This window comes from Acomys minous, assembly GCF_964271855.1.
Source record: "Acomys minous genome assembly, chromosome: 14".
Lineage (NCBI taxonomy): Eukaryota > Metazoa > Chordata > Mammalia > Rodentia > Muridae > Acomys > Acomys minous.
This window is the reverse complement of record NC_140496.1, coordinates 112,812,441-112,837,320: the sequence shown is the minus strand read 5'-3', so window position 1 is coordinate 112,837,320 and position 24,880 is coordinate 112,812,441. Positions and strand designations below refer to the sequence as shown.

Sequence of the window (24,880 nt, the reverse complement as noted above, 5' to 3'; positions counted from 1 at the left end):
ATACAACTTCCATAAGAATCACCGCATCCCTGATATTTTTATCAGATAAAACAGTAGCATTAGAAAAACATCCAGCAGCAAACTTCAGCATGCTTCATGGAAAAATCTACTCAACTCTAATAAAAACTTTCTAATATGTTCCTAGCAAGGGCAAAGATGGCTTAAAATCATTTCTGAAACCCTCTAACCCAAACCTGGCGTCAAAATAGGCTGAACCAAAACAGTACATTTTCTGTGAAGAATTTGAGAATTGCAGAGTGAGCCAAAGAGCACCAAGTTAGAAGCCTGTGGATGTCAGTCTGTCACTGCATAAGTAGTAAAGACAGATTAATGTGGGTGGCGAATGAGGCTATGTTCCTTCAGTAGCAATGTGAAATGGTACTAACCTGTATTCACAGACTGTCTTAGTTTTTTGCTTTTTGGTTTTTTTTTTTAAAGGAGAAAAGCCAGAAATTAAGTTTTGTTTTGTTTTTAAATAAGAGTCTGGTGAGAGTTGAGTAGTTTTTCCATAAAGTATGCTTAATTTAGCTGCCTGAGTGTTTTTTGAACTCTGTTTACTCTGACAAAAGTTGTAGGGAGAGTAGGACTGAGAGTGATTCATATGGAAGTTGGAAACTCACCTCTTCTATTAACTAGTCATGTGTTTCTGGGCAATTTATGTGTTCCTTCCCAAAAGAGAGAACATGGACACACATTAACATGTGATAAGGGAGTTGCTGTTCTTTTGAAATATTGAGATAAACACTTCTCAGTTGTTTTTGTTTTTGGGGGGTTTGTTTGTTTATTTGTTTTAAATTCAGTAACATGATTACTAAAATTCACTTCCTCAAAATCTGAGTGCAGGTCCTCTAACAGAGCATCAGGAAACCTAAGACACACATTTTTTTTCTCATGCTGGCCATCACATCACTCTTTTGTTTCTTCTCATCTTGCCAACAGGTCAAGTTCAAAATTCTCTAGCTGTTTACCATATTTATAGCCTGTTATGCCTTAATTTTACCCCTTAACTACTTACTCCCTGTGTACTGGGGACAAGGGTGCTATTTTTCCTATGTATGAAGAAGAAGAACTCAGAAAGCCCAAGTTCTCAAAATACCCCAGTGGCTAATGTGTCCTAGCTTGTAGCCTTAGCATTTTGCTATTTTTCTTTGATATAAGTGAAGTCCAGAAATACAGAATGAGTGGCTGTTTCAATAACCCTTTGTTTTCTTCACTGAACTCAATGCTCTTTTTCCCAGTTTAGATGCTTGGGGTTTCTCTTCTGCTATACTAGAAACTAGACCTCATTATTTAGGATTTTATGAACACTAAACTTGTTACATCATGAAAATTGCTTAGAGCAGTGCATATTCATCAAGAATAGCAATTTCTGTCATCATTTTATCAAGGGAAGTGAAATTCTCAAATCTACCTTTCATTCAATATAATAGCAGATGAGAAAAACATGGAACTTCCTTCCAAACCCACTCCAAACATGGAACACAAAACTCTGAAACAGCAGAGCACTGGGCAGAAGTCAGTAACGCTGTGCTGCTTGCTACTGAACTTCTCTTCTGCCTTTCAATAAAGTAGGAAATCTCATGGTCTCATGGATTCTGAAATACTCTTGACACCCTATAGATATAATTAAGACTATAGTCTTAATTATCTTATTTGAACTCCCTTGGAGAAGGCAGGATGGCCAAGGTTACAAATGAAATTGGGAAAAGCTACCTATAAGACACTAGTTATATCAATTCAATAGAATAAGGGCATATGGTATTAGCATAAAGTGTGTTTAGATCTGAAATTCATGGTTTTCCATTCCTATTCTGGACTGGCCATTTAGTGTGGAAGCCTATCATTCTATTAGGCTATGCAAATTTCATGTTTCTCAAACAAATTTGGAGACATATTTGGGTTGGTGAAAAATTCATTTCAGAATATAGGGAAGAGAACTATGCACTGGTACTATGGTTCATTAAAATTACTACTTCCATCATGTTAAGGGGTGGCATTCACATGAAGAAATTTACAGGATTCTGTAAAAGAAGAAATGGTTTATGGGGTCATCACAGACAGAAAGATCTGTGTCCTTCCACACTAGTGCTTTATACTAGTTGCCCTGCCCTACCCTGATAAGCAAATGAAAGTCAGAGATGATGTGGCAGTGGGTGGAATTAGGTGACAAAGAGCTATAAAAAGGCTAATATATTTCAGTAACCAAAAGAACCTGACAAAAGCTTGGTTCCTGAGTGTAGGTGATATGTGCAATAGTGACAAAAGAAGTCATCTGGATGCTTCTCACTTATGCTTCATTGTTCAAAACTAGTACTAGACAGCCAAATAGTACAAAGACAAAAGCTGGGTGTGCAATGGTGCTAGTATCCATCATATCTTCAATCTCTTGGCTGGAAAACCTTGAATAAACTTTAACTTTCCACCTAGGAAACTTTTAAACATAGGGCCTGCCCTCACAAGTCTTGCCTATAATGACATATATATAGAATACTCTTAAAAATATGTTTCCTTTTTCTCCAGCCCCAGGAGAATTAGGAGATACTACTGATCAAGTAAATAAAAAGAAATGGGGAAGGCAAGTGATATTAGATGAAATAAAGAATTATTATATGGTGTCAAAAGCTTTTATAGTGTCATAGAGAAATCCTGATTTCGTTGGGACCTTACCCTGGAGAGAAAAATACTAAAAAGCTTTCACAAGCCTCATGTGCATTCCCACATTGCCAGTCACAAGTGGTTGTTTGGTAACCTCAGATGGAAGCAACTCAGATCAGCCTGCTTCTAGCCTCCAACAGACATATAATCTGTGGTTATCTGTGCCAGCACTCCTTCTCCAATCAAAAACTCCCTGGCCTGGCTGGTATTCTCCTGATGCTTTCAATTAAGAAAATAGCAAAACAACCCTGTCTTATATCCATGGAATGTCTGCCAAAACTGGACTTGGCTAATTATAAATTTGGCCCTGCCTGTGTTATTAAGATGCCTTCAAGGGTTGGTTGTGAACTGTTATACAAATGAATGAGCATTATTGTTTAACAAACCAGCCAACAGTTAGTTCCCTATATATCTCTCTTACTTTTCTCCATTCTGTCAAACATTCATTTTGTGGAGAAATAGTTCTTTTTTTATATTCTGATGCATTATCTCTCGGCTGAAATTAAGAGTCTGCTAAATGCCATAAGACAAGGACAAAGGGATAAAACATTTCTATGTCAAGTCCTTTACAAAGGTAACACTTTTCAGAAAATATCTATTATGCAGTCAAGGCAGCTACTCCATGAAGGCTACACAACTGTGAACACTATTGGAGCATCAACTGTTTGTAGATGAATCTGAAGTGATACAGATTGTGGGGAAAACGAACAATTTACTTCGTCAATTCTTTCTGATTCATTATCTTCCAGAATTCCTTTTCTCAACTCATTCTCAAACTGCTACCATCTATGGCCTAGTTGAGATAATTTTTCACACTGCAGCCAGAAAGGTAGTTTCAATATGTTCAAAGTCCCATGTCTTTAATTCTAGGACTTGAGAGGCTGCAGCAGGCAGATCTCTGTGAGTTTGAGACCAGCATGGTCTACATAGTAAGTTATAAGCCAGCTGGAGCTATACAGTGAGCCAATGTCTGAAACAAAACAAAACAAAACAAAACAACAACAAAAAACCTTTCAGTGCCTTTATACTATCCTCAGTCTAAAGTGGAAACTCTATAAATGGCATAGTAAGCTATCATCTGGCTCTTTAGTATCCCAGGTGCATATCCTGTGGTCCTTTCTCTTCTTCCACTCAGGCTACCCCTTCCTCTTTAACTTCGGAAGATAAAAAGAGGTCATTTCTGGAGACAGATGACCTGGGATCTCAGCCCACTTGAGCAGAATGAGATCAATGCAGCACTCGGCAAGTATCTGAACTTCTCCAGTTATGAAATGGGAATTATGGTAAATTCTGTCTCATAAGACCCTGAGAAATAAATAAGGCAATGAATGTGATATACTTGACAGAAGCCTCAGAATAGGCAGGCTGCTCTTTCAATGCTGTCATTTGAGCACACTACACTCACCTCACTAGCCCATCAAATTTTTAGAAGGAACCCCCTCATACACAGTTAACTACAGAGGACTGGAAATAGGGTTTATTTTAACATCTTTGCTCACATCAAACTAATGCCTTCTTAATTTTAGGAATTTCACCTTATTCATTATGGTTTTCTTAGACCTTCAAAACTTAGCACAGCCCCCATATGTTGTTCCTACAGCATCTTGTTGGCCCAAAACTGTATGCTTTATTCCACTTAACTGTCTGTATGTGTTGCTCTTTTGCACACATTCTAGAGGCTCCTGAATGTCAGGGTCTACCTCAGTCCTGCTCACACTTACAGTACCATGTCTTAACACAAGAGATACTCATTACATATTTACCAAATTAATGAATATCACTTTCCATCAAATATTCTTTTATATATTTTATTTACTATGATTGCATGTGTATAATGCAGGAAGGTGCACATGCCATGGTACCTATGTAGAAATCAAATGACAACTTTATGAAGTCAGTTTTCTCTTTCCACCCTCAAGTGGATTCCTGGGACTGATATCAGATTCTCAGTTCTGTGTAACATGTGCTTTAACTCACTGAGACATCATTCCACGCTTTCATCAAATATTCTTCCACCCCAAATTTCCTGTCACTCTGTCACATTCTATACAGCAACTGTTTATGTTGTTATACTTTGGTGACATTGATACTTTCTCCCCTGTTGTCACTTACTTTCCTATTACCAATGCTAGCTTATATACATTTATGCATATACATTGATATATTCACATGTAGCCTGCATGTACATGCCTTACAAGAAGGATGTTCCTCTAATTTAGGCCATAATTCCTGTGAAACTTTGAATTAGAATGACACCACATGCTAAGATGCTTGAATACTCAGCCATAGATGGTGGAGCTCTTTGGGTAGGGTTAGGAGGTATAGCCTTTCTGTAGAAAGTATGTCACTGGGTACAGGTTTTGAGGTCTAAAAGCCATAAGCCATTCTTTTTGTTATTTTTGTTTTTGTTTTTTTTGTTTGTTGGTTGTTGGTTTTTTTCTGAGACAGGGTTTCTCTGTGTAGTCCTGGGCTGTCTTAGACTCACTTTATATACAGGATTGGCCTCAAAGTCACAGATCCGCCTGATTGGAATCTGTGATTAAAGGCTGGTATTAAATGTATGCACCACCACGCCCCACCAACATGCCATTCTTAGTTTATTTTCTCTACTTCATGCTTGTGGGCCAAGATATGAGCTCTCAGTTCCTGTTTCAGCTGTCATGAGTGCTTGTTGCTGTCACACTTCCCTGCTATAACAAACTCTGATCCCTCTTCCTTCTATAAGTTCTCTTTGTCATTTTTTTAAATCTCAGCTGTAAAATAAGTAATGAATATAGTTCCCAATTATATACCATTGAACAATATACCTGTTTTCTGGGTAAGAAAGAAAGAGTGACTTCTGAGGAACATGGTTATATCCCCCTCTCTTTTCTAGATAATGTATTAATGTTCTGCTAGAAAGTGCCAGTGAAGTTAAAGGAAAAATGAACATGTAATTCCTGAAGCTACAAACCAACAACCTGTTTGGCTTAATGTTGTTCTAAGGTTTTATGCTTAAATGAAGCAATAAAATGAGTCTGCATCATTGTCTCTAGCCCACAGAAATAAGATGAGAGATTAGACTTCTAAGTGATTTCAGAGAAGAAAAATTGTGCAGTATTCTTCTAGGTACAGTAAAATATGACAATCTATTCAACCTGGTTTGCTAAGGCTGGAGGGAAATCCTATGATGAGACAAAAACATAACTTTTCATTCCACTGAGGTGGGACCAATATGTCTCTAAAACTTGAATGATAAATATACCTTCCAAATTGATTTCTTTTTCCTCAGCCAACTATTTCTAAGCATCTACTGGCTTCCATAAACAGTACTAGGGATAAAAATGCATAAGGCAAAATCATTGCCCTCAAATTGTTCAAGTAAGCCAAGAAAATTAGGCACTGCAGTAACACAAGCCTAGGTATGCAGTTAGCTCCAAGGGTTTAAGGGCACTGGGCTAAGCAAAAGAGCACAGAGAGTGTGACTTTCAGAATGAGCTCATCCAAAATGTTATCTACCTAGTAACCACAGGATGATAGTTCAAGAGCTAATGGTATGGAAGCAACCACAAATAAAGGAAGCTGCATATCTAAAAATCTATGTAAGCATTAAAAAACATTGAATGGTCAGAGAAAGAAACTAGTTCAATGCAGAGGGAATACAAGAGTGACTGGAAGGGATAGAGGACTGAGTAGCAGGAACAGTCTGATGACTAAGAGTCCAAGCTATACTGAATACCATGACGCACTCCTCCCGGTTACATACAAGGCCGACTTGGGTTATGGAACATAGGACGCTGGCCGAAGAGTTATATAGAGAAAATCACAGCCCATTGTATTACATAGCTCTCAGTTTGTTTAATATAATTGGATACCACAGAAAACATCTAAGGAAAAATAGTCTATAAGAAATTTGAACTCAATCTTTTTTGCTTCATAACAAAGCTAGAGAAAACAGAACCATCAAAACTGGCAAATGTTAAAACACAGGAAAACAAATGCGGACACATTTATTCCTATCTGACCAGAAATCATTTGCTTTCTCTCTAGAACAACTCACAATAGCTGATTTGGTGGTTGTAAAAAACAGCCTCTCTCTCTCTCTCTCTCTCTCTCTCTCTTCCTCCCTCCCTCCTTCCATCCCTCCCTCTCCCTTTCCCTGGCAGTGCAATTAGAAGAGACCTTTATTCACACTGAATCTAAAAATAGACAATGGCAGTGTTCACAGACTGACAGCTGCATTCTCATACTGTAACCAGGAAAGGAAAGAAATGGCTAATTTAACTCAACAACTTCCAAAACAAACAGTGCAAAAGGAGCCTAGGATAAAGAAAAAAACCCATGAAGGTCAGCTGTTCAAAGTCTGAAAGAACAGCAGGGTAGCTGTATTGCTATTCATCAGGCCTTCCCAAATTCCAACGTAATCACCAAACATTTTATCAGATCTGACCACAGAACTTCATGATAAAGCTCTAGCAGATGCACTTGCTGTAGGGATCCAGGCAGATTTTCTCATGTGTCACCTGAACAGTCAAAACTAAAGATCTACTTGAGGTTTTGTTCTATAAGTGCAGGACATCTCCCCCTCCACTATATCTAAATTACACAATACATTCTAACTAGCCTGAGGTGTTTAAAAAACAAGAAACAGAACAAACAAACAAAAAAGTCATTGTAAGGGGGAGAGAGAGAAACCAGGTGTCTAGAAAGATGGAATCAGGTCTTTCCCTTCCATCAGTCATAAAATGTGTTCAGTTTTCTTCCCCGGGCACCCTGCCCAGGGAAGGGATTATGGCTCAGCTTCAAAAGAAACAAGGGGATGCCTGTGGGCGGGGAGCAGCCTCTCCATAGCTCTCCCACAGATCTGTTCTGGCTCTCAAAACCCCCGCTAGCCAGCTAAATGTCAGCTCACTGCAGCCTAGCATTCTCTCACCACACTGCCTCCATCGCCCCGGTGACTAAGCTGTTTTCAACAGCTGTGTTATTGCTGGAGCCAAGCCAGTGTTACTCACACAGAGTATTTGCTTTGTACTGTGAATGTGGAAAATTATTGCACTAAGGATTCAGAGTTCTTTTTATAGATAAGGCCATCCCCTCTTGATCAGTCAGCCACACATTCCCTAGGCTGAGCTTTGATGGTGATAGAACAATATGCTGTTGCTACCCATGTTTCCTAGAGATGGGCAAATTCATAACATTGCAAAGAAAGTGGAGGAGACATGTGCCTGTTCGAGTGAGAGAAAAGAACAAAACACAAATGTGACCATTGGTAGAGCCCCAAAGATGTCAGTTACTGTTCCCTAAGTAAAAGCACCAGGAATGCTGAGTAGACCTGTCCTTCCTCTCTGCAGACCAGGAATGCTTCTTCCTTGCCTTGCAGATGATGTCAGCACCCCTCTATCTGGGTGGGTGGTTGTTTTGTGCAGACCTCCATACTTCTATGAACTATGCTAAGCAGAATCTTCCTGACATTTATTCTATAGCCCTGTGCTCTATGCCTTCCCATTGTTCACAATCATTTATGTTCATATATCACTTCTTTTTTAAAAATATATTTTATTAATTTATTCTTATTACATCTCAATTGTTATCCCCTCCCTTGTCTCCTCCCATTCCTCCCGCCCTCCCATTTTCCTCTTACTCCTCTCCTCTATATCTGTGACTGAGGGGGACCCCCTCCCCCTGTGTATGCTATAGGGCATCATATATCACTTCTGAAGCAAGTGGCGTCTGGTGATTTTTTTTTCATCTTCTTGACCACTTCACATACTCAGCCTCTTGCTCACTCCTGAGCAAGGGAAGTAAATACTCTATTACTCACTGTTTTAGATCAACCTCAACTCTCTTATGCAAAGGGTGATGGGAAAAAGAGAATGTCTTTTCTATAAGTGGAACCAATATCTATTTCTAGTATAGGCTGATTCTTCTTTCATCAGCCTTATTAGTCAGCTCTCCTTCTTAAGTTCTTATAAATGACATAAAGGCACACTTTCTGATATTGAATTGAAGAGATCTCAGAAATGTGTTTTCTTATAAGGGTAGTATAGTGTTTGAAAAGGAAAAGAAACAATAATTCTTTAAAACTGATGTTCTTTTAGTTCTTACTACATATTTAAACATTTTAATCCATGCAGAGATCAGACAGATAGGATAACCCATTTGTAATCTTAAAGTGAAGAAAATGAGACCTGTTATGATGGGAAGGACAAAGTATAAGCCCTATTCTGACAGGCTCCAAAACATAAGCTATTTCACATTATGTCACTGAGCTTCACGTTAAGAAAATTAGGAAACCTGTTCCTTACACTAAGAAGGCCTCTGTCCACTTTCCAGCTCCAGTTGTCACTTTAGATATGGTATCCTTTCAATAAATTCTGAAGAACTTTCTCTTTCTAATATTTCATGAAGCAGAAATCTAACACTATCAGCTCTTTAACTTCCTTCTATATTTAAGGAACTGGGTCAAGGACAAATAACCATAAAGGCATTCCTATCCTCAGGGCATTTACAATTGCAATGGCGTGATAAGGAATAAAAATTGGAATCTGATTGAGTAACAGTAAACAAACATCAAACCACAGCCTCAGATACAACATGGCCATAACTGAAAATGAACAAAATGAAACAAAACAGAAATATAAGAGGAAAAGAATATATTTCACACACTCCTCATACTATATCTGTGAAGCTCGGCAACAGAGCAGAGAGGAGGAAATAAAGTTTATGTAAAAAGCCACTGGCTAGAAAAGATTTCATCTGCTTCATAGACAAGACTTGGAAAGAAAAACGCAGACCAGAACAAGATTTTCTTTCCAACTCACCTTTTCCTCATCCCCTTGAACGGGGGATATAGATGAGAGCAGGCAGCCAGGGGGATAATAATATGGCTGGAGGTTCCTGACCCTCAGACTCCTACCAACAGAAGAGCCCCAGAGGCAGCATTTAATTGTGGAAAAACCAGCCTGTCTCTCCTCTTATCTTTATCCTCTGTGACTAAAACCCACAATTACTGGCACCCTTTGGAATCTGAGTCACTGGCCAGGCTGTGTCTGTAGTTGAAAACCAAAGGAAGTGGGATTTCACTTGCCTCTGAAGCCAGCCCAGTGTGACCCTAGCCTAGCTCAGCTTGGGGACTTTTCCCATTAGAAAGTTCACAGGGAGCTTCCTGTCAGGAGTACCACAAGGTGAGAGATCCAAACAGAAAAGAAGAAATGCAGTTTCCAGCTACTATCTAATTAAAGGACAAGCAGGTCTCTAATTTTGAATCTATATTTCACTTCCACATTACATATGTAATTTTCAATTTTTTCCCATAATAATTAGACTTCCAATTTCTTAGTCAAATAGGTCATATTGGTAACTCACAGCATGGTTCTTCCATCTTTCAGTTTATCTTTTATCTTCAATACAGATATTTTTCTATAGCCTTATAGATGGGTTTACTATTATTTGCAGTATGCTATTTTGAAAATATTTTATTAATTATTTGAAAATAATATACAATGTACTTTGATAACAACTCTCAAATCCTCCTTCATCCACCCCTTCACTCTTGACTTTATACACTCTGAACTTTGAGTTTTCTCCCTCCTCCCACTCCTTGAGTCCAGTGTTGCCCAAATACTTTTGGGATGGGGCCACCTACCTGGGATCAAGAAGTATGACTCCCTCACCTCTCTCTCATATGGTCCCCTCCCCTCTGCAGTGATCAAATGTCAACGGCTCCCCAACTAGTAGTAGAATTTTGTGCTCACCTCCTATACTCCATGCTGAAATAATGTCTAGCTTGAGTTTGCACAATTCTTATGCATGCTGTCAAAATAGCTGTGACTTCATATGTGCAACTGCTGCATTCAGAAAATACTGTTTTCTTGAAGTCAACTCCTTCCTCTGGCTTTTACAATCTTTCTGTCCTTCTTCCTTGAAGTTCCTTGAGTCTTGGGGGAAGATGTATGTTATATACCTCTCTCTCTCTCTCTCTCTCTCTCTCTCTCTCTCTCTCTCTGTCTCTCTCAATATTTATTTATTATTATGTATATACTGCTTTGCCTGCATGTACACCTGCAGGACAGAAGAGGGTATCAGATAACATTACAGATGGTTGTGAGACACCATGTGGTTGCTGGGAATTGAACTCAGGACCTCTGGAAGAGGAGTCAGTGCTCTTAACCTCTGAACCATCTCTCTAGCCCCCTATATACATCTCTTTTAAGATCAAACACTACATGGTCTTTATTTACTTCATGTTGACCTACAAGGAGTTTCAGTAGCAGCTGTTACCTACTTTAATAAGAAGTTTCTCTGATGGGGGTTTTGGAGATGCACTGTTCTATAGAAATAGCAATATATCATTAGGAGTCATTATAGTATTTCATGATAGAAAAATATGGGTCATGGTTCTGATTTCTTTACTTGCAAATCAGGTGACTCTGGAAAAAAAATCACTTTAATTCCACTGTAGACTATACTCTGGAAATGGCTTCACAGAGGAGAGTTTTAACCTTGAACATCAAGGGTTGAACATATATAAGAGATGCATAAGAAATATTTCTTCCCTCACCTGCAGTTCCTTTGAGTTTTTACTTTTATCTTGAAATGTTTCCATTGCTAATTCATATCCTGTTCTTCCCATAATAGTTTTCTATTCCTAGAGGTTGTTGTTCATAACATATTCTCCCACTTGAATTACTACTATTTCAAAGCCCCAGAATGTACATGTTAATATGTCTACAGTTAAATAAAATCAACTTACGTGCTTTGGATACATTCTCCTACAACTGTTGAAAATTGCTCAAGCTTCATAATTTATGGTGTTCTCCAAAGACTTAGCTAAAGACCAACACACAGTTTTGTATTCAAGGTATATACAGTCTATAACTTTGAAGTTCCTATCTTGGGATTTATAAACCTCTGACTTCCATGCCTAAGTTTCATGGCAGGAATTGAAATATGAATGCTAAGTGTGTAAACAGGCCTAGGTATGTTTATTTCCCAAGATTAAAGTCCTTGACTTATATTAGTAATTGATGTCCTAAGACATAAGAAAGATCTGTAGCCAGCATACAAACTTGGTCCTTGGTGCATTTCTTGGCTTCCAAGTTCTTCTCAGAGATCAAATGTCTCTCAATCAAGTTAAAAAATAATGACTATGCTTTTTGTGGGAGGGGGTTATTGTTTTGTTTTGTTTTCAAGATAGGGCCTTATTATGTAGTTCTCGCTATACTGGGACTCACTATCTAGACCAAACTGGCCTTGAGTTCACAGATATCCCTCTGTCTCTGACTCTTAAGTGTTGAGATTAATGGCATATGCCAGTACACCCAACATGACTACACTCTTTTTCTTTGTTTGTTTGTTTGGTTTTTCAAGACAGGATCTCTCTGTGTAACCTTGTCTGTCCTGGACTCATTTTGTAGACCAAGCTGGCTTCCAGATCACAGAGATCCTCCTGCCTCTGCCTCCCCAAGTGCTGGGATTAAAGGTGTGTACCACCACACTTGGCTTATACTTTTCATTGAATATTTAAGCATGGTAAAAGTTTTACATAGATTATTATAGTTTAATTCTAATAGTCCTGTAAAAATAGTACTATTATCTTTATTGTATAACAAAGACATGGGAGTTTTAAGACTTACTTGCTAAAAGACAAATAGTTTGTGAGGGGCATGTCTGGGAGAGATTTGAACACTCCAACTTGAAAGTATCAAACCCAGAACTGCAGCAATTCCTCAAGTACTTCTTCTTCTTCTTCTTCTTCTTCTTCTTCTTCTTCTTCTTCTTCTTCTTCTTCTTCTTCTTCTTCTTCAGGTTTATTTATGTATACATGCACTCTATCTTCTTGCATGCCAGAAGAGGGCACCAGATCCCAGTGTAGACTGTCGTAAGCCACCATGTGGTTGCTGGGAATTGAACTCAGGACCCCTTGGAAGAGCAGACAGTGCTCTTAATGCCTGAGCCATCTCTCCAGCCCCCTCAAGTACTTCTATTTCAAGAACAAAATAGAAAGATTTCTCAACTGGCAATTTTGCCTATATATAAGATCATAAATTCTATCATCTCTTTGACTGCTCCATTCTTTAAGACTCAACTAAAAATAACATCTTTTCTTACTTAATCTTTTCTCTTTCTCTGTTTACAAATTACCTTGCGTGATGTCATTTTAGTTTTGTTTTATCTTTCCTTCTTGAGTTAGACTGTGGGCATCTAATCACTTTAACTATATTTAATCTATGGTGCTTATTACACCATTGTTGTGCAGAGACACAAAGATGAAGAACATATACTTCTTTACACCAACAGTCACTTGGTGTAAAGAATTCAGTCTTATGGAACAGAATAAATCACAAGGACAGTTAGAGTTTTTGCAATCACTTTATGAGAGGTAAGAATTTATCTTTTCTCTTAAATTCTAGGCAAAATGTCAGCACATGAAATGTTAATAAATAATGACTTAGTGAGTGTGTGAATGAATGAATGTTAGGAAGGGGCTTCAAAATCTACACTATCTTGAATAAATCATTTTCTCTCAGATCACAGAGTTAAATAGCAGATACAACCTAATGTGTTACCTAGTATAATTGCACACTAAAAACAGGTAGCCACATTACAGCACTATCAATAAATTCATGGGAGGGTCAAGGCCTTGAGTCCTAGTATCACATACATTTTTAAACCTCAATTTCTCTGCTGTTTATGTTCATGTAACTTCTCTTATCTTCAATATCTTCATTCTGCTAGACAGAATTATTAATAAGAGTGAATGAAATAAAGCAAAGTCTTAATTAGAGATAATTTGGTTGTAAGTAACAAGATTTTATCTATATTAAATAAAAATAACTATAGCTATACATATTTATATATAAAATATATATACCTGATATATAGCATAATATACACTATTTTACATATTTAAAAAATATATATACATATACATACCTGACAGCCATTCTCATAGCATACAATAAGTATATACTTGAATATATATACATATACATATATATTATACTATACTAGCATAAACATATACCTAGGAGGGTATAAGAATATCTTTTAAAAGGGGGGGCTCACAAGCTGGAAAAACAGGAAAGAAGGGCCAGAAAAATAATGCTGAGAGTAAGAAAACGTCATAGCCTATCACTTCACTTTCTTCTCCATCTGGTTCTCTTTTTCTGTTAGCCAAGTTTGTTTCTCTCACTGTCATATAGTGAATACTGACTACCTAGGTGCCCCTCAGGACTTTCTAGATTAAATAATCATGAAAGGGAGCCTAGAGCTGTTGGGTTCAAATTTCTTTCAAGAGAGACTTTGATTCATTACCTATGGGTCAAGGACACTTCCTTAATTTAATCATCTGTAGCTATCCACTTGACAAATTGCTCAGAGCGGAAATGTAAACAAGTCCTGCAAGGGGAGAGTATGAAATTAAAGTGAATGGCTGACAGCAAAGACTGTCATCAAGATGTCTGGCACAAAAAATTCTATAAGTGGAACAGAACCCTTCTAGACATGGTAGATCATGACTGTAATCACAGAACTCTCTAGTCTTAGACCACAGCTATTTCTGTGAGGTCAAGGGTAGTATGGGCTACAGAGTCCTTGCTCAGCCTGGGTAAGACCTTGTCTTAATCTATTCCTACCAAACAGTCAATAGAAGAAAGATAAGCTCATTGAATACTTATTTGAATAAATAAATTATATTAATCAATTAAAAATTAGAAAACCATTCTTTTAAAGATTTACTAAAAACTCAACTCCAAATGGATCAAAGACTTCAAGATAAAACCAGATACAAAGAACTTAATAGAGGAAAAAGCGGAGAATAGCCTTGAAGTCATTAGCATTGGAGAAGACTTTCTGAATAGAACACCATTAGCACAGGCACTTGGATCAACACTTAATAAATGATACCTCATGAAACCGAAAAGCTTCTGTAAAGCAAAGGACACTGTAAATTGGACAAAAGAGCAACGTAAAAAAGGGGGAAAATTTTTTTTCAACCCATGTACATTTGATAGAGAACTAATATCCAAAATGTGTAAAGAACTCAAGAAACTAGGTATCAAACAACCAATTAATCCAATTTTAAGAACTGGGTACAGATCTAAAGAGATAATTCTCAAAAGAGGAAATTCAAATGGATAAGAAACCAAAACTACCTCTCAGAATGGTTAAGATCAACGACCGTAAGCAACAGCTCATGCTAGTGAAGATGTGGAATAAGAGAAACACTCATCTATTGCTGGTGGGAGTGAAAACTAGTATCAAACTATCAAAATCACTGTGGGATTTCCTCAATCTACCTCAAAGATCTAGGTATCCCATTCTTGGCAATATACACAAAGGTCTTCATCCTACCAAAAAGACATTTGCTCAACCATGTCCACTCCTGCTGTATTCACAAAAGCCACATATTGGAAACAACCTAGATTTTTCTCAACAGAAGTATGGATAAAGAAAATGTGGTACATTTAGACAACGGGGTATTACTACATTATTAAAAATAATGATTTCATGAAATTTTCAGGCAAATGAATTGAAGTACATTCAAGGGGCAGTATGGAAACCTAATGAAGTAGAAATTTCCTAGAAAGTATGAAGGCAATGCTAATGAAGTCACTAAATAATAAGAGATGAGTCTCAACTGGCCCTTTGTCACTAAGCAAAGCTTCCAGTATGTGACTGAGTTATATCCAATTGAGTTGTTGGCTAAAGGAATCCCATGGAAATACCCAAATAACCCAGACTATTCCCAGACAACAGGCTGCTCTCCACACACTGACATCAAGGCTATGTTGCTTAAGACAACACCCACACAGCTCATTGAACATGGAGAGGTAGAGCTGGTGCCTACACAGAACCTTCACTTGAATGTCTAGTATCTTTTGTATGGGATGGTACTCTACAGGCTACAAAAAGAAAAGCATATACATCCATCAACCCAGATCAAACCCTTTGATCTCCAATGCTGTCTTGTCTACAACATATGTTAGGGCAATGGTAATACAAAACTTGTGGAAATTAACAACCAATGTCTGATTTGAACCCATACTCAACGCTGCTTGGGTGACCAATAATCATAGACTAGAAAGCCCAGGAGACTAGGGTAAAACCAAATACTACTAGCCTTTAAAAATCTAATGATAAAATTACTCCTAATGATATTCTGCTATACTCATGGGTCAGTGCCTTATTAAGCCATCATCAGAGAAACTTCCTCCTGCAGCAGATGGGAACAAATACAAACACTACAGCCAGACATTACACAGATACACACACACACACACACACACACACACACACACACACACACAGACAGACAGACAGACACGGACAGAGAGAGAGAGAGAGAGAGAGAGAGAGAGAGAGAGAGAGAGAGAGAGAGAGAGAGAGAAGAGAAGAGGAGAGGAGAGGAGAGGAGAGGAGAGAAGAGGAGGGAGAGATATGTTGGAACATACTGCTCTAAGCGGAATGTCTCTGTTAAATCCCTCCCTTCAGAGCTAAGGCAACACCTTGGAAGAGGAGGAAGAAAGAGTTTAAGAACCAGAAGAGATGGAGGACCCCAGAAGAACAAAGCCCTCTAAATCGACTGAGCAAAGCTCATATGGACTCACAGAGACTGAAGCAGCAAGCACAGTGCATGCATGGGTCTGAACCAGGTCCTTCGTGTTTACATTATGGTGTTTTGATGGAACTTCTGAGTGTATGAACGAATTGGTCTGATTTTTGTGGCTTTTCTTGAGCCTCTTTTCCTTCTGTTGATTTGCCTTGTCCAACTTTGATGTGATGGTCTTTGTCTTACCTTATTATATTTAATATTGTTATTATCTTTTAGAAGCCTTTTTTTCTCTTTTTTCTAATGAGAGATAGAAAGAGAGAAGATCTGGTTGGGAGGGAATATAGGAAGAGACTGGGAAGAGAGGAAGGGGAAACTGAAAACAATATATTGTTTGAGAAAAAAATCCATTTTCTTTCTTTTTTGTAAATATTTATTTCTTTATTATATACACAGTGTTCTGCCTCCATATACACCTGTACATCAGAAGAGGATACTAGATCTCATTATAGATGGTAGTTAGCCACCATGTGGTTGCTGGGAATTGAACTCAGAACCCCTGGAAGAACAGACAGTGCTCTTAACCACTGAGGCATCTCTCCAGCCCCCAAAAATCCATTTTCAATAAAAGGGAAAAATAAAATAATTGCTAATACCCATTCTACTGACATCATTACTGCTAACTCATGAAAGTAAGGAGAAGCTGGAAATAATCTCTAGCTTTAGTATGTAGACAGAAAATAGATGTTAGTAGAATATTTGGTTTGAGTTTTTGAGTTTGGGGTTGGGGGTGGCTTTTTTTTTTCTTCCAAATATCAAGTACCCAGAACTTTCATCAGAGATTTTTTTCACCTCTAATTTTCCCTTGGAAAGGAGCTTCATGTTATATTTCATGAATAGATAGCATGTATAAACTGACAAGATGGCCCAAAATTGGAAGAGGAGGTAGAAGCACAAAGATGCTTTCCCTACATAGGGGCCCATTACTCAACCGGTAAAGTTGCCTGGTCTATTACTAGTATTCAATTATATAGGAAAGCTTGTGTTTTAAACAAGATATACTTGCTAGGGATACAAAAATTTTCATTTATATTCTAAGTTCAGAATAGGAAATGAGACATGTGGGCGATCCAGAACTGTGAGACTATAAACAGGCTCATCCTATCATGTAGTCTAAAGATTTGAGACTTCAGTTTTCTTCTTAAACTACAGATTGAGATTAAAAAAAAAAACCCACTGTAGAAATAATAGTTCAGATAGGGCAGGGCAACTTTTGCCCAAGAACATTAAAAGGCTGCTGTTTTATGACAGATTTACTGGCATGTTGCATGCTTGTGGCCGGGGGCCAGGCCCAGCGCACTCTGTTGGTGGACATTAAGGAGATTCTGCTCTAGATCCAGCTACATGGACAATAGTCAGCTATCATTGGGTTAAAAGTGTCTTTATCTGTTAAAAGTTAAAAGTATCTTTATCTTTAGTTTAGTAAATTGAACTAAATTAATTGGATCAAGCATTGACCTGAAAACCAAAGCCAGAAATCTTTATACCAAAAATGCTTATAAGAAAATATGACCTATCTATTATCTGTATTGAATATGAAAGGGTTATGTTTGTTTTTGAATTTTACTCACAGAGTAGTGCTCAAAGCCTACAAAAAGATGGTTGCTGTTAAATAATTATAATTAATAAAATATAATTATATATTATATAAAATATAATTATATATGGCATATATGTGCTATATATAATTATATATTATTTTATATAACATAAAATAATACAATATAATTATAAATCACTCATAGTTGGTACCAACCTGTACAATGTAAAACTGACTGGCAAGTCAATGTGTAACTGGAAGGAAGTGTGAAAGATTAGGGATAACAAAGTATAGACACTGTAATCAAATATTCCCCAACCAAATGCTTAAAATAAAAAATGTTTGAATTTCTTTCTTTCATATTTTTCAAATATTTTAATATATGTAATGAGGAATCTTAGAGATAAAAACAAATCTAACATGAAACTCATGTACTCTGCCAAGACAGGGTAAGCAAGTTCTCAATAGTTCCTGTCTCATAAATATGTCTGCCAGATATATTGGGCCAGAAGGCTGAAGACGATGCTCTAACATTACAGAGTTTTGGGTGACTGTTCAGGCAGCAAACTCTCTCTGTCAGCTTTTCATTTTGGAAGATACTAACCTGCACTTCCAGTTCACTCAGGTAATTAAATTTTATTCCTTCTCAAGTCTCTGATGGGGTTGAAGACCAGGTAGTTTAATCTTACAATTAAGCTTAGTTGTCTAGGGATTAAGATATGTTTAGGCCTAGATAGATGTTTTAAGTTGATAGAGATGAGATATGACAGATATTGATTTTCATTCAGAACTTTAGGTTCATCAAGATAGGAAAGATGTTTTTTGCAAGGTTGCCAAACACAATTAGCCAACATACTTTGTAATTTTCTTTCTTTTTTTTTTAAAGACTTATTTATTTAATGAATATGAGCACTCTGCTTGCATGTACACCAGCACTCCAGAAGAGAGCTTTGGATCATATTATAGATAGTTGTGTGCCACCAAGTGGTTGCTGGGAATTGAACTCAGGACCTCTGGAAGAGCAGCTAGTACTCTTAACCTCTGAGCCATCTCTCCAGGCCGTACCCAACACACTTTGAATATAACATTTATATAATTCCTGATTGTTTTGTGGTTCTTCTTGCTGTATGTAGGGTTTTTTAAAATTTATGTGTAATAATATAAATGTATATGCCAAAAAATAAAATAAAATCTTTTAAAAAATACTCTTCTTTTGTGATTTTATTTACTTTCTATTCCAAATCAGTTATATTGTTTCATACTAGTGAAGTTTCAGTACTGGGCTTTGTTTAGAGGAGGCATATAGGTCAACACCAATTAAGAAGGGTTACTTTACTAATTTATTTCCTACACATGCAGCCTCCTTAATTTTTACCCAATATTATAAACAAGTCAGTTTAAATCTTTGAGATCTATCTGATTTGTTTCAGATTTATTTTCAGCTTGGAGGAAGGAGTGGGTAATAGAAGAGATCATAGAGATCTTGAAATTTTTACGTCTACTTACATGTACTCTGATTATGATAGGTACAGAAACACAAAGCATAACCTCAAAAATCTTGGTGGCAATATTCCTTGAATTTTAAAAATTTATCTAACTAGAAACATTTCCTGTAAAATACAGAAAATGTGGGCTGGAGAGATGGCTCAGAGGTTAAGAGCACTGTATGTTCTTCCAAAGGTCCTGAGTTCAATTACCAGCAACCACATGGTGGCTGATAACCATCTATAATGAGTTCTGGTGTGCAGGCAGAATACTGCATAAATAGTAAATAAATAAATCTTTAAAAAATAAATAGAAAATACGCTCAACGAAGGCCTCTTCTGAAAAAAAGCAGAAGTGAAAGTTAGCAAAGGGGGATTACTGGGTTGATTTCTAATTGTTGTTGAAGCACGGTCGTGTATCTAGTCCCATCTGGCCTCTCTCACCACAGCAGTTTCAGTTATTTATGGTAGATGGAATTTGTTGCCCCATTGAGATTTATTTATTTATTTATTTATTCACTTTATAAAGCCCCATCCTTCCTTACCTCCCTTTCTCCCATCCCACATGCCCTATTCCTCTGAAAAGGGGGGCCCCCGCTTCCTATCCATCTCAACTCATCCGGTTGTGTCAGGACTGAGCATGTCCTAGTCCCCTGTGGCCTGGCAAGGCAGTCCCACCAGGGAGGAGTAATTGAAAAGCTGACAAGAGAGTCTATGTCAGAGACATCCTCCACTCCCCTTACTAAAGGACCTACATAAAGCCTGAGCTGCCCATCAGCTACATCATTGTAGGAGGCCATCAAGATGTGTTTTATGGACCCTACTCTCCAAAAGCATCAGAGAACATAGAGTTTTTTTTTTTAATTAATTTATTTATTTGTATTTTATGTGCATTGTATGTCAGATTTTGGAGTTACAAATAGTTGTAAGCTGCTATGTGGGTGCTGGGAATTGAACCCGGGTCCTCTGGAAGAACAGTCAGTGCTCCCAACCACTGAGCCATCTCTCCAGCCCCAGAGAACATAGAGTTAAGAGGCTACTATTGCCAATGGCCAACACTTAGCCCATAGGAAAATATCTTGAGTTTCATCTCTCTATAAATTTACCCCTTGTGCTTTTGGATAGTTTGAGTCTATTTATTTATTTGGGTTAGTCTGTATAATTCTTTCACTTTAGGTCTCCTTAACCTTCTGTAACAGATGTTCAATCCTTTCTTAAAATGATAGATCACATAATCTTACTCAATAATTGATTGGGTATTGTAATGGTTAATCTGGGTTGTCAAGTTGACTATATCTGGAATCAACTAAACCCCAATTTTCCGGGCATTCACATGAGGTATTTTCTCAATCAGATTACTTGAAGAACAAAGATTTACCTAGTGACAGTGGTTCAAATAAAAGGTCATACATAGCTTTTTGTTTGTTTTCCCTCACTCTTGCTGGCAAGTCCATCTGTCCTGTTTCTGCAGCATTCCTTTACCAATATTAGAACCAACTTCTTTGGAATTCCAACATAGACTGAAGATAGACAGATCTCCAAGAATCCTCTAGGCCTTGAGTACTAGTTTGGGAACAGTAAGGCATCCAGTCTCTTAGATAAAGAACTACTGGATTCTCAGCCTTTCCAGTGTGAGAGCCATCAGTGGATTACTTGAATCATATTCTGTAAGCCAATCTAATAAATCCCCGTTAAATACTGTGGTAAATGCTGCTACTTCCTTGGAAGAGGGGATGAGATGAGAGCCATACCAAAGCTTTACTAACATATGGCTTGGGCATTTCTATCTAAATATTCCTAAGCCTAGGCATGGAAGCTTCTAGCCCCCATACAATCTAATCTTCTGCAAGCCCAAATTTTGAAGGGTTTAGCTTCCATCTTCCATCTGCTAACCTAGGCCTAGAATAAGCTCACCCTTCCTAGCTCTTTCTGAACTCTGACTAACTGGTTCAACTCAGCTGTTTTGGCTCAAACTCCTCTCCAAGCTGACTGATTTAATCCAGCTTCTTTGCTTGGAAAGCCTGCCTCTGAATTCCACAAACTGAACTGAATGGAACGGAACTGAAAGAAACTGCATGAACTCAACTGCATTCAACTGAACTGCACAGAACTCAGCTCCTGAACTGTACTGTACTGTCTACATAAATCTCTCCCCTCTTCCCCTCCACTGCTCTTAAGTACTCTCTCCTTTGTGTCTGTTTTGGGTGTATTCTGTCTCTGACTTGTTCTGTCAAATCTTTCTCTGATTCATCACTTTGTCTGCCTCTCAATTAGATGTCATTATTTGGGATTAAAGGTGTGTACTAATGGTGTGTACTAATGGTGTGTCTGTATTCCAGCCAGAGGGACTGAAGTTGTGTGGCATCTGTGCATTCCAGTCAGGTCACATAGACATAGAGGACCTTTGGATGTGATCCCTTGCCAGAACAGCATGTTGCTGAATTAAAACTGCTCTACAGAAAGACTTCTTGTTGAAAACCTTTTCATTTCATAAGACATTCTGATTGTCACATGGCCCTAGAACCTTCCCAGATATTTTATCCTTTTCTTCACAAATGCAATTTATCTTCCCTGAATTACACTGTTGACAGAGTAATGTTCACTTCAACAACCTAGCACAACTGAATTATTTTCTATGGCTCCTAGGTAGATGATCAGTTTTCTAATTGTAATTTTGGTTATACTTGTTAAGCTGTAGTTGTGTTTAGTAGCTGTGAATGAAAATGTCTCTTGGATCAGGTCATTCTCCTGCTACAAAAAAAGGATATTAACCAATTGATAGAGGTGCTTGCTCCTTTCCACCCCAAGATAAGACTTTTGTTATTCAAGCAACATTTCAATAACCAGTGACACTAATTCTGGTTGTAGCTACTAAAGCATTGCTTGCACAGGGTATGCCTGAGATATTTACAACTGGCCGAAAGGGTGATGCATTGGTAGGGATAACAGCTTGTTGCCAGAGCAGATATTTTTTGGTGTAATACTTAGTCATCTTTTTAGAGCATGCACGTGTGTGTGTGTGTGTGTGTGTGTGTGTGTGTGTGTGTGTGTATGTGTATGTTTGTGTGTGTGTTAGTTCTTCTCCTTTAGAGAACCCTGACTAATACAGTAATAATATTCTCATTATTATTTTCTCAAGAAATGTGTTCATATGCTCCCCCAAGATACAAATTCCCAATACCAGGCATTAGAAACGCCCTTTTGATTTATTGGTCAGGGTTGTATAAAAGACTCTCAAAACATTATATGCTATTGCTGTTTCCCTTGGTTGGCTTCCTGAGGTGGGAGCTAAGTCTCTACTGCTGAAGACACCATGCATTTCAGAAGCAGGACCCACTGGACCTAAACTGAAAATGATCTGAAAGTCTCCTCCCTAAGGATTAGCTTCCATGGTAAGAAAAAGTGTCATGCAAACTTCCAGGTAGGGGAAGCAACCAATAATGTTACTCAAGCATGACATACAAAGAAATGACTAGCACAGACTGTTAACCCTAACGGTAGAATAGTGGCATGCATGCCTTGGTGGTAAGCAACAGCTCTTTAATTGGACTAAAGATCTGCTCAACAAGAGGGAAACCATACTTGGTATTAGAAACATAGCCAACTACCCTGGGCTAATGAGGTCATAGATCTAGGAGGAGAACCTATATCTTTCATTTTACTAAACCAGCAGAATTCCTAACTACATTCTAAGTGTTTATCCTTATACTCACAGACAAGTGTAATTCTCACCTTTTATCACAGAAACTTCTCTTTGCAACAGATGGAGATCATTATAGAAAACCAACTGATCAAAATGTAGAGAACAAGAGATGGTATAATTCCCAGTCCTAAACTGATATATCTACAACACAGTTGCAGAAAATAGGACAGAAAGATTGTAAGACCCAGAGAAATAGAATATTGCTATGAAATTGTGGTGTATCCTAGTAATGCCAATTTTATTAAGTTATATCCACATGTTAAGTACTGAATAACAAGAATGTAAGTTTGCACAAGACTTGGTTCTTGTAAGAGGATAGAGGAGAGGGCATCTACAAAGCAGATCTAAAACTATAAATAAGATAGACGGTGTGTTTAAGAAGAAAATACACTGTGACATATGAGCTTTGGGAAAGACATAGTTTGGTATGAAATGAATTACATTATTTTTCCAACTTTAAAATTTGGGTTTTAGTAGTCCTAGAATTCCAACATGCATTTAGAAAAAGAGAATAAAAATGAAGGAGAGACACAGGAGGATGAAGTGGGTAGATGCCCTGATTTACAGGTGTTTGGATAGAGGGGGCAAGGATGCAATGTTCTGTTATCTAGTCTGTTGACTTGTAGTTTACTTCAGGAGTATCTAACATCTCTTGGACAGATTCCTATCTCCTATCTTTAAGTCTTAGAAAAAGCAGCTGGGCTGGACGCCTTTAATCCTAGCACTCGGGAGGCAGAGGCAGGTGGATTGCTGTGAGTTCGAGGCCAGCCTGGTCTACAAAGTGAGTCCAGGACAGCCAAGGATACGCAGAGAAACCCTGTCTCAAAAAACCAAAACAAACAAACAAAAAACCAAAACAAACAAACAAAAAATCAAAAAAAAAAAAAAGGAAAAAGAAAAAGGAAAAGATTTAGTCTGTAATAACTTAAGCAATTGCTATCCAACTTTTTACTAGGCCTTTTTCTCTTTGATACTCACCTAAAGAGTTTGTCACTGTCATCTCCAAAACTCACATTCATACTGTTTGCCTGCTTCATGCTAAGTAAAGTTTTTCTTGGTGCTCTCATAGCCTCTTATGCATACTTTTGTCACAGTATCCAATGCTATATCATACTACTACACCGTCATGGTTGGCTACTTTTTTGTCATTTCTGCCTAATCATAAATCCCTTAAATAAAGTTTTTCTGTATTTGCCCATGTAGCTAAAGAACAGCATCTGGATACCACAGGCACTCAAATTTGAAATCATGGGTAAGAGACTGAGTGAGTGCATGGTGCCTCCTAAAAAAGAATCTTAGAATAATCTATTTGCTCATTTCAAATAAAATGTCAAGATCCAGAATGCTCTAATTCCTGGACAGAGTAAAATTAATATAATTAAATATCAGATTCATTATTAGCATAAACGTTTAAGCTTTTAAAAGTGCTTTACTTCGTAAACAGGCCCCAGACAAAGCTATCATCAATATGTTTATCTTTTTTCCTCACATTCCTGATCCTGATTTAGAAAAACAAAATAGCAACAAACAAACAAACAAACAAACAAACAAAAAACACAAAAATTCCTTAATTGAAGATTCTCTATCCTATCCTAAGGTGCAAGCATGTAAGCTGGACAAATAAATGAATTTAATTAAAAAGCAATGTGGGATCATGGGTACTCCTGAGCTAGCAGTCCCATCCTAATAAAATTCTTTTTCTAAGGCCACAGCTTCATGCCATAAGAGTGGAGAAAGGCACCTAAACACAGAGGGCCTCCCTGTACGGGGGTAAGCTTCCTTTTGGTACTGAAAGAGGGAGTTTAGTAGCTAGCACATTTTTAAGCTTTGGGCTCAAACCTTTTTAGTCTTGACTTTGGCTGTGGGCAACCTCACCAGAACCCAAGTGATCTATTTGTAAAATGACT

The 24,880-nt window shown here is 37.7% G+C and overlaps 1 protein-coding gene across 1 annotated transcript in view; it reads right to left on the bottom strand.

Annotated features, from left to right (window-relative positions):
- Positions 1-24,880, bottom strand: part of WLS (Wnt ligand secretion mediator) — a 97,736-nt gene that overhangs the window by 36,628 nt on the left and 36,228 nt on the right. The gene's annotated exons all lie outside the window — the stretch shown is intronic.